Source organism: Dromiciops gliroides, chromosome 2, assembly GCF_019393635.1.
Source record: "Dromiciops gliroides isolate mDroGli1 chromosome 2, mDroGli1.pri, whole genome shotgun sequence".
NCBI classification, from domain to species: Eukaryota; Metazoa; Chordata; class Mammalia; order Microbiotheria; family Microbiotheriidae; genus Dromiciops; species Dromiciops gliroides.
Genome location: NC_057862.1, coordinates 529,632,690 through 529,643,181, shown reverse-complemented (window position 1 = coordinate 529,643,181; position 10,492 = coordinate 529,632,690).

Here is a 10,492-nt window from a genome sequence, read left to right as displayed (position 1 = left end):
AATGGGACTTGGGTTACATGAATAATAATCTTACATTTACTAGCCCTTTTAAGGTTTATAAAGCACTTTCTTTACAACATCCCTATGAAGTAGGCAGTGCAAATATTTATTATCCCCATTTTGCAGATAAGAAAAATGAGGCTCTGATGTTAAAGGACTTGATCAGGGTTTCACTGTTTGGAATTCTGGATGCTAGGATCCTCTAGATCATATGACTGAATCCAGGAATTTTTCCATTGTCACAGCTCTAACTTATTAATTTTGCCTCACTTTAAAACTGGAGTATTCTTTGATCAGTCAATAAGCATTTATTAAGTGTTAACCATGTGTCTATATTGTGCTAAACACTGGGTTACAATGAAAGGCAAAAGACAGTCTCTGCCCTCAAGGAGCTCACATTCTAATGAAAGAGACAACAAGAAACAAATCTAGCAAGATACATACAGGATAAATTAGACCTAAGCAAATCAAGATTCACAACAAAAAGATAAAGTAGGTGGTGCTTCTTTAATTTGTGAAAGGATCCACTATAGGACATGGCTAAATAGAGAGTTCTATGACAGCACATAGAATATGATACAACCTCCAGAATTTCACTGTGTAGACAACTTATTTCCAGACCATCCCTATTACATAGAGCGGGGGGGTGGGGGTGGGTGGGGGGGGGGCCTCAACCTTTTTTGTGTGCGTCTAGTGAAGCCTATGAATTCCTTCTGAGAAGAATGTTTTTTCTTTTAAAATTCAAAATGGAAGGAAATGCTAAATTTCAGTTAGATGTTAGTGAACATACTTAATTTTTTTACATCCAAGTTCACGCCTCCACTCTTAAAGTCTGTGGACCCCAAGTTAAGAATCTTTGGTATAGAGGTCCAAGTATACTAGTAAATGAATACAGATTTCCTGAAGGTCAAATCAAGTTAACAATAAGCACTCTAGCACAGCCCAGGACCAATTAGGTTTTTGGTGATGGTGGTCATGGGGAAGGAGGATGGGGGTCTGGACCTCACATAATTTCATTGGTTTAAAGAACTCCTTTGGTATAAGGCAGTTTGCTGCCAATGTAGATGCACAAACATTCTGCCACTTGTTCTCTTAGGGAGCTTCCTGAAGTCATTCAGAGTTTAAGGGTTATGTCCTGGGTCACAGGATATGTTTCACAGGTAACACCCAAACCCATGCCTTCTTGATGCAGGACACTATAATTTGCTGTCTTTAATAGATGTTTGTTCATTTTCCCTGGCTCCTCTCCACCTTCTCACAATCAACCCCAATACTAATACACAAAACAGCAACCTGCAGGACAGGTCTGATACAACCTATCCAATATCATAATCATCATAGCTTGCATTTATGTTGCACTTTACAGTTTTCAAGATGCTTTTGTATCTCTTATTTAGATCCTGAAAAATGCAGGGCTTATTATTTCAATATTGCAGATGAGAAAACAGAGGCTTAGAGAGACTGTATCATTTATCCATGGAGTAGACATTTTCCTGAGTTGAAATCTGGCCTCAGACATTTATTAGCTGTGTTACTCTGGGTAAGTCACTTCACCCTGTTTGTCTCAGTTTCTCATACGTAAAATTAGCTGGAGAGGGAAATAGCAAACTACTCTACTCTCTTTGCCAAGAAAACCCCAAATGGGGTCATGAAGAGCTGGACACGACTGAAATGGCTGAATAACAATGATGCTTAGTGATGGAGATGGAGCTAAGACGTGCATCTTATATCTAGTTTCTGGCCAGTGATGTTCTATTTACTATACCATTTTATCTCTTACAAAATGAATATTGGGGGGCAGCTAGGTGGCACAGTGGATAAAGCACTGGCCCTGGATTCAGGAGGACCTGAGTTCAAATCTGGCCTCAGACACTTGAACTTACTAGCTGTGTGACTCTGGGCAAGTCACTTAACCCTCATTGCCCTGCAAATAATAATAATAGTAATAATAATAATAATATATATATATATATGATATTGGGCTATCCTTAAGACTTGTTTGGGTCAGAAGAATAAATGTTCAGTCTATTGACATCATTTCTTGGTCACCTGAGTACACAGTAGCCATAAGGAACTCTCACATGGCTCTCTTGTGCTTGTATGGTGGGTCACAATAGGCAACTCAGGTAAGAGAGCTTCACTCAGGCAGATCTAGGCATCCTCAGTGCCTATCCTTGTTGAATATTCTTCTCTTGCTGGGGCTAAATAAACCTCTAAATTAAAAAAATTTGTTGAATGACCTAAAAGTGTCTCATTTTGTTCTAACATCAAGTCCAAACTACCAGGGGACTGATCTGAATCATGCCAAGCCTAAACCACCTAGTGCCAAAGTCTCCTGGTTGGGAGAGCTTTATAGAGAAGAATTCACCTGTGTGTGGGAGGAGGATAGGATGGGATGAGATAGTAAGGAAGGCAAGGTAAACAAAAACCTGCCTACAGATCCAAAAGGTGTTCTGAGAATTCAAGATGGGGACCCACTCCCATCATTGGGAAAGCTAATCACTCATGGATGGGGATGAGTTAGAGACTCAAACCAGCCAGCCTCCATTAAGGGGGAGGTTCTGCAGCATGAACGCTGGTGCCTGGGAGCTAGTGATTTAGTTCAGAGATTTTTATGGTTCGAAAATGGCTTTAAAATTTGTTTGGAATTACCCTGAGCACATTTTAAACACTTAAATTGCCATCTTCATATTTTTGAATATAGTATTCACAATGTACCCTAGTAAAAATTCTTATCCAGTTCTCCTCAACACACCCTCCCTTCCTATTTCCTGCCTCTCCTTTGGAGGGCCTGGTACAATAATCTCCCAAGCTGCCTTCTTTTCTGAGGAAGCTTACCCTAGGGACTGTTTCTGCCCATCTAGGGGGAAGCAGAGCAGTGTTCCAGCCTCTTATCCCCCTTACACTTCCACACCAAAGTCTGTTATAGTCTGGGAACCGAGTCCTAAGCCTCAAGCCTTAGATTTTGTGGCCCATTTCAAGGGCTCAGGGCTTGTTTTTGTTTTTAAAATACCTAGTAAAAAGCCTTCACCAAAGTTATCCTCATTCATTTATTCAACAATTATTTGTTATATACCTACTGTATCTAGGCACTGTGCTAATGGGGTGGGAGGGGCAGGGGGAAAGACAAAAATTAACCAATTGTTGCTTGAGAAGCTTCCATTCTGAAGTTGGGGGTGGGGGAAGGTGTAACATCTACACAGATAAGTGAATGAAGATTAGAAAGTATAATGTACTAGCAACTGGAGGGGGGGGAGCTAGAGAGTTGGGGGGAGAGAAAGAAAAAAAGAGAGGGGGGAGGGAGAGAGGAAAGAGGGGAGGGAGAAGAAGAGAGGGGTGCGACAGAGACATAGAAAGACAGAGACGGGGAGGGAGAGAGAGAGAGAGAGAGAGAGAGAGAGAGAGAGAGAGAGAGAGAGAGAGAGAGAGAGAGAGAGAGAGAGATCAGGAAAAGCCTTCTGTAGAAGGTTGAATTTGAGCTAGGGAAGGGTCCTGAAGGAAAGCAGGGATTCCAAGAGGGAGGTAAGGACCAAAGGCTTTCCAGGCAAGGGAGATCAACTACATAAAGGTACAAAAGAAAAGAGATGGAGTGTCTTGTTCAGAGAAAAACAAATAGTCCAGTTGAAGTGGAACATAGTGTGAAGGAGAATGGCATGTCATTGGCCAGGGAAGGGAAATTAGAGCAAGACTTTGAAAGACTTTAAAAAAAAAGGGGGGGGGATTATGTATTTTGTCCCTGGAAGCACTAGGGAGCTGCTGCTGCTTCCTGCACTGGGAAGTGATGTGGTCGGGCCTGTGTTTTAGTAATATAATTTTGGCAGTGGTGCCCAGGTTGTGCTAGAAAGGGAAGAGATACTTGGAGAGTGCTACAGGTACTCTGATATCTCATTCTGGCTGAGAAGTGACCCTGGATTCTTGAAGGCTCTTCCTGTAAATTCTCAAACGAATTGTATGATTTTAGAGCTGAAAGAGGCCAGCCTCTTCATTTAATGGAAGAGGAAATTGAGGCCCAGAAAGTGATTTGCCCAAGGTCACACTGTTGGATAAAGCAGAGTTGGGACCAGAGCCAGAGTCTCCCTAGCTGGTTCTGGCTTCAACTCCTGTCCTTCTTGACTTTACACTCAGTTAATGATGACACTATTGTGTGGGCCCCAGCATTTTGGGCTTGCCTTGCAATAAATCAAGTGAATAAGCATCTACTATGTGCCAGGCATTGTGCTAAGTACTAGGGAATACAAAGAAAGACAAAAATCAGTCCTTGCTGTCAAGGAGCTCAGTGCCTAATGAGACAACAAGCAAATTATAAACTAACAAGCTATAGAAAGGTAAATTGGGGATCATCTGAAATGCCGAGGTATTGGACCTCTATTTTGTTACCTACAAAAACTGATTTTTGTGTCCAGTCTTTTCCTTCTCCTTGCCCTGAGCTGGAGCCCTAGACTGTGTACACTTGAGGAATCTTAAGTGAATTGAATTGTAATTGGCAAAACCCAAGCCTGCACACAATCCCTCCTTCACTTCCCTCTTCCCCTATCTCCTCTTGACTTTGTGGAAGGCCCAGCTCCTGTGGGCTGTCAGAGGGGCCCTGAACATTTTATACCTGACAGGACCTTTCCCAAAAAGCCCCTGGGGGAGACACCATTAAAATGTTTTATTCAGGGGGTGGGGACGGCTTTGAGGAGGGAATAGGTTAGTTTCTGTTCAATGCAAACCAAAACCATTGAAAAAGGGAACTCTTGGGTAATTATGGGACCGAGAAGATAGCTTCCATATGCTGGGGTGGGTGCTTAGAGACTGGGCCCTGCATCTGTTCTCTTTGTTCTGTCAGAGAACAGAGCTAGGAGGGGGTCTGACCTCCAGATAAACCCTGAACCAGAACCCTCAGCTAACTGTGGGGAGAAAGGGGTGGCTAGGGGTTGGGGAGGTGACGTGTTGAAGTCAAAGGGCTGCAACATCTGGCCCTGGGAGGGGCCCAGAGAGGTGGGATAAAGGATGCAGAGGGGACAGGAGGGCTGCCTCTGGGTAATCAATAAACTGGGCTACTGGAGAGATCAGAGAACCATTCATTAAGGGGCTAGTTAAGTGATTGATATGCTTAATTTTCCTGTCAAATGTGGACTTCCCTTGTAAACATGTCAATTGAGAAAAGTTTCAGCTTGTCACTTGGATTTATAGCTGGAATAACATGTCGGTGGAAAAGAGAGGCCTGTCCCCAGTGACCCATGCTGGTTGCTATTAAATGTGGAGGCCAGTGTATCCAGGTGCTTGAAGGCCCCTCCTCTTTTTCTTCCCACAGCTGAGATAACAATAACAGACTCTGAGTTGCTCTCCTCTCTTCCTTCTCTAAAAGAATGAGAAAAAGGGGAGGGGGACCCCGTTTTTGTGATCTGCCATAATAATTCTAGTTGACAGAGCTTTAAGCCTTCATGTTTTCCAAAACAGGTGCCTGGACAAAGTCCTGGACTTGGAATCAGCAACCTGAGTTTCCATTCCTGGCTCCACTACTTACTATCTTTCTGAACCTCAGTTTCTTCCTTTAAAAATGGAAATAATAGCACACCTACAGTTTCTCTTCATGGAACTGAGTCAGAATGGGCCACGGTCTTTCTTTGTTGTTTCCATTTTACAAGTGAAGAAACTGAGGCACAGAGAGGAAACTAATGCAAATCAGGGCGCTATTCTCCGCCTTCTTACTAGTTCTCTTTCCATTACTTCAAGATGTCTCTCCTCCCAACAACTAGGTCAATAGCAATTGTTTCATCTCCATGAGCCCTGGAATGAGTCAGGCCATAGTTTTGTAAAGGGGACATCTTCTCCTACCCATATTGTCCTGGAAGTTTAATAGCAAGTGGGGATAAAAACTGAAACCACATGACAAAGGGGAACAAATAGGCCACCCACTCACCTGCCCCTCCCTTTCTGTGTAAATCTGGAGGGTTGACAGTGGCACTTGGGGGACAAGATGGGGAGGAGGGTTGGGAGGGGGCTGCTGGGAGCTGCTCAGAACAAGGGGGAGGGCAGCCACAGCCTGAAGGAGTAAATGTCACCCAGTTAAATTCCATCTGTTTTCCTGCTGCTCTTGTTCCGGAAAAGAATCTTAAAGCAGACCTCTTCCTAATGGCTGGTCATCCAGGGGAGCCTGTTTTAAACAAGCCTGATTTAATGCCCTTTGACTTTAAATTAGTCAAGTGCAGCCACATTGCCCAGACTTAAAAGAAAAGCAGGCAATTGACAAAGAAGGATTGGGATAATTGAAAATATAGGTCAAATCCCATTACAACCAAGGAATATCATGACAACAAAAATTTCTGTGTAACAAAAAAAGGATTTCTGAATTCCCACCCATGGTCAACCTATTCCAGTAATAACAATGACTTATAAAGGGGCTTTACAGATGGGGATTCTGAGGTTCAGAGTAGCTTAATGTCCCAGAGCTGGTAAATGCTGATTCTGGGACTCAAACCTAGGTCTTTTCATCTCTGGATCACTCTGTTTGTTTTATGTTAATCTGGTTTTCCAAGAACATTGACAGACTGGGTCTTGGCCAGAGGAAGGCAATCGTGGTTAGGGTTAGGGACTGGACATGATGTCATATAACAATAAACTGAAGGAACTTGGGGTATTTATCCTAGAGAAGAAAAGACTTGGGCAAGACGTTGATCACAGTTTTCAAGTGTCTAAAGGACAGCCAGGTGGGTAAAGGATTAGATTTGTTCAATTTAGTCCCAAAGGGAAGAACAAGGGACAACGGGTAGAAATAAGAGAGAAGATTTCAGCATAACATCAGTAAGAATTTCTTAACCATTGAAGCTGTTAGAATGTGGAATGGGCTACCATAGTAGTAGGTGAGCTCTCCATCACTGGAGGTCTTTTGCAGAGGCCGTATGGCTACTTAGCAGTGATCACAGAGTCATAGATTTAGAACTGGATGGGGCTCTGGATGTTGTGAAAAGGCATTCTTGTTCAAATATGAGTTGGACTCTATTACCTCCTTTCCTAATCTGAAAGTCTGTGATTCTCCTTGAGGACAGATTCTGTTTTTTGTTTTTTTGTTTTTTCCCATTTCCCATCATTATCACACGTGCTTTGTGAATAGTCAGGTACTCAGTGATCATTAACATTTGGACCGGCCTTGGCATAATCTTATTTGATTTATTATCCCTCACAGCAATGACCCTTGGCTTGTTAAACTACCTATTTCTCTTATTGTCTGATGGTTCATCAATGGAACCTTGCTAATTTGTGGGGAGGGGGATAATGAAAGCTGGATAATATGTTGGAGTGGGGCATGTCCGAAAACCAGGATATAAATGAAATAACCCCAAAGTTATAGAATCTTAGACCGGGATGAGATCCCAGAGATCATTAATCCAACCCATACATGAACTAAGGATACCCTCTGTGACATCCCAGACAAGAGGTCATCCAACATTTTCCAGAAGACCCCCAGTGGAGATGAACCCACTTTCTCTCAAGAAAGTCCATTTGACATTTTTGATGGCTCTATTAAAAACTTTAAATTAAATCTTAAAATTGTCTCGTTGAAGCATCTACCTATTTTTGCTTTCTGGGGTCACATAGAATGAGCCTTATCTCTCCAGGCTAAATACTTAGCCTAGTTCTATCAACAAATCCTCATGGCCAAACCAGGTTGGTTTTTTTTTTTTTTTTTTAACATAGAGACATCTGTGGGATCTGAGCCAGTTGGGCTGGGCTGATTTGGTCTTGTAGTGTATTACAAAGATAAGGCATTTAATAAATATTTATTGAATGATTGAAAGGTTGTTTGCAATTTTAAAAAAGAGTCCTCCTGTTCAAATACAGCTGTGGCACTGGCAGAGAAGTAGAGATACAGCTCTGTTCTGTTGTGAGATTAAGCATTCATCCTCTCTTGCCTGATTCCAGTCCTTTTTACCTCTTACTTCCTGGCCATATCCAGACTTCTCCTTCTTAGCCACTTTCTCCCAAAGAGAAACCTGGATTCTATTCCTGGACCCACCATGGTCACATGGGATTTTGCCTTTTCTCTTTTTTGTTTTTGTTTTTGTTTTTTGCAGGGCAATGAAGGTTAAGTGACTTGCCCAGGGTCACATAGCTAGTAAGTGTCAAATGTCTGAGTGCAGATTTGAACTCAGGTCCTCCTGATTCCAGGGCTGGTGCTTTATCCACTGTGCCACCTAGCTGTCCCGATTTTGCCTTCTCTTGCTGAAATCCAGGCCTTCATGTCACATTCCAGCCATTTATTTCTAGACATTCCCTCTGCCTTATCCAGCACCCCTTTATGCATTGTCTTCACCTATTAGAATGTAAACTCCTTCAAGGAAGGGATCATCTTGTTTTCTTGCATGTGCTTGCTCTCTCTCTCTCTCTCTCTCTCTCTCTCTCTCTCTCTCTCTCTCTCTCTCTCTCTCTCTCTCTCTCTTTCTCTCTCTCTCTTAGCATAGCACCTGGCACATAGCAAGCATTTAATCGGGGCTGCAGAGGACCTCAGAGATCATCTTGGTCCAGTCCTCTCATCTTACAAATAGTAAAAATGAGTTCTAGAGAGATTAAGGGACTGGCTCAGGGTCATAAAGCAGAAAATAGCAGAACTAGGATTTGAACTCGGGTCCTCAGATTCCACATTCACTTATTTTGGTGTAGTATTACCAAGCCACTTTTCAGATGTTAGTTACTTTGATGCATTCATAATTTCACAAGTATAGTCTTCCCACACTGATGCAGTTAGTAAATTAGTAAGCCCCTTTTCATTTCCGTAGTTACTGTGGTAAAATAAACAGTTATGCTGGTCCTCAGACAAGAGACACATAGGCTTGACCCTGGGCTTGGGCTTGACGAAAGATTTGCCAGAAATTTTACTCTGCTGATGAGAGCCTAGGGTAAACTTCCGTGCCACGTTGTGGCAAAGAGGAGGGCATTTGGGGAAGAAGACAGTGCTAATCCTTTACTCTTCAAAGATTAGTTCAGATTCACCCTTTCCTTTGAATCCTTTCATCATCTATTGCCTCAGGACCCCTCACAGGTAATGATCTCCCTGTGCTGTGAGCTGCCATCATAGGTTTTTCATGTACACATACCCTACTCCCCAATCTAGTTTTAGTCACCAAATTTTCATCTGGGTTGAGTGGGGTATGGTCATGACTGGCCTTTCCTGATTTCCTCTACTCCTTTCTCAATGGATAGGGCTCCGGGCCTGAAGCCAGGAAGATCTGAATTTCTATCTAGTCACAGACACCTCTATCTGCCTCAGTTTCCCAAGCTATAAAATGGGGGGGATAATAGTCTCTACTTTATAGGGTTGTTGTGTGGATAAAATGAAATAATATATGTTGAGTGCTTTAAAAACCTTAAAGTATTTCCTAAATACTATTATCATATAAATTACTGTACCGAGCCGCTAAGACAGCAACAGGTATTATGTGCTGTACTTGTATGTTTGTGTGCACACATGTACACAAGTACACGTATGCTTGAACACTCATGTGTATGTATGTGTGTTCAGTTGTGTGTATTAATATGTTCTCTTGAGCTGGCATGTCCTGATGTTCCTGAGAGATTCCTAACTGATGGGCCAGTGAAGTGCCTGTGTTGCTTTAAGAAGGGGATCATCAGAACCCTACACCCTGGAATTCACTCCTAAGTCTCTACTTCTTTACTCCTTTAGGCACTTGGATACAGTTCTGACCAATAGGATGCCAGCTTCATTTCCCACCAAACCCTTTGCTTCTGGAGAAGCCTCATTGGTAACTCTTGCCCTGCTGACTCTGCCCTTGAACCTGTCACATCTGTGTAGTGGGAGGAGTAATTCAACCTGCCCATTTAGATGGGACTGGAGAGGTTCTCTCTTTTAGGAATCATGTCCCTGTCTTCATTCTAAAACCCCATATATAGCTGTCTCAGTGTGAGCCCCAGGGTACCAGCCAGTGAAATCGATTAGACATAGAAAAGGAAAAGATTGGGTGTCATGCAATTTGCTTTCTTCCTGCAACTTACTTTTAAAAAGTCTGAGATAATTAAATGTGCTGAAAATGTCCAGTGAGTATTTACAACTCCCCTTCATTTGAAAAAACACAACTTTTATTAATTCCTTCTGTTATAGACCAGTCATTTCTAATTCCCGTCCATTTTTGTAACTGCAGTTGATATCAGTAATATAAGCAAAGTATTCCTTCACATTTAGGGAAAAAATCAAATGAAATCATTTGTATGAAAGTACTTTGAAAGCCATATATATCTAAAGATGAATATTAATGGTTTGGATAGAATCTGGAGAGAGGAAGGCTTTACCTGGGGAGAACATCTAAATGGGTCTGATCTATAGTAAGCATTTAATAAATACTTGTTGGCTTGACTTGACATGAAAAATATGTTACATGTCCATCAGTCATCAATCTAGGACCACAGGGTAATGGAATTTAGAACTGGAAGGGACTTTAGACCTCATATCATTTAATGGCCTCATTTTTATAGATGAGGAAATTGATATCACATC